This window comes from Nanorana parkeri, unplaced genomic scaffold (genome assembly GCF_000935625.1).
Source record: "Nanorana parkeri isolate BGI_ZX_2015 unplaced genomic scaffold, ASM93562v1 scaffold1791, whole genome shotgun sequence".
In the NCBI taxonomy this organism is placed as follows: domain Eukaryota; kingdom Metazoa; phylum Chordata; class Amphibia; order Anura; family Dicroglossidae; genus Nanorana; species Nanorana parkeri.
In genome coordinates this window covers 58,613-59,470 of record NW_017308059.1, presented here as the reverse complement: position 1 = coordinate 59,470, position 858 = coordinate 58,613, and positions in this window count along the sequence as shown.

Below are 858 nucleotides of genomic sequence, written 5' to 3'. Positions count from 1 at the left end.
AAGAGGGGCGCCTGTTTTTGGGGGGGGGGGGGTATAAGGTAAATGCTGGCCAGACAACAAACACAGAACTGAAATACATATAAACAGTAGGAGCTGTTTTAGGTCCTGAAAATGTTAATTTCACCTAGGGGATGATGGGTAAGGTGATATAGTCTATAGTGGATGGGCCCTTGATGTCCTCTTGTACAATGCAGGACTTCTGCACAATCCCTCGCCTATAAGCCTTGACTATGGAGGGCATTGATTTTCAGGATTCAACTTGCATTGACTTCAGTGAGGTTTGGAATAAGATTTAGAACTTAGGAACAGGACAGCTAAGATCCTGCCAACCCAAGCCAGGTTTATGTTTGACTCATCACCATCTGTGACATACCATAGGTCAGTGTGATGTCTATGTTATATCTATAAAACTCATTTTACATGATAAACTAATGAATGTGTCAGTCAGTCATCTGATCTGGGTGATCCATGGGCTCCGGTGCTAATACAGGGGGTCCGGAGTCTTAGCACAGGGCTCAGGATTCATCATCTCCTGTACCAGGATAGAGACAAACACCCCGGGGTGCACCAGGGATTGGGGCTCACATCCCTGTTTTGATGAACTTCAGAAACAATGTGACACCCCAGAGCTCAGAGCGAAGAGCCCGAGTATAATAGCTGTAGGGGCCCACTTGAAAGAGACTAGAAGGAGATGAAAACAAGTAGCTTAGAATGGCTGTGACTTGTGGTGCTACCCCGACACGAGAGTAATTATTGCTGGACATGGTGATGCTCCTGGACTCCTATTATGTGAATTGTTGGACCCACCCTTGTTACATTTGTCCCTCCATTCTGGTCTTTCTGCCCCATTCTGTGCAG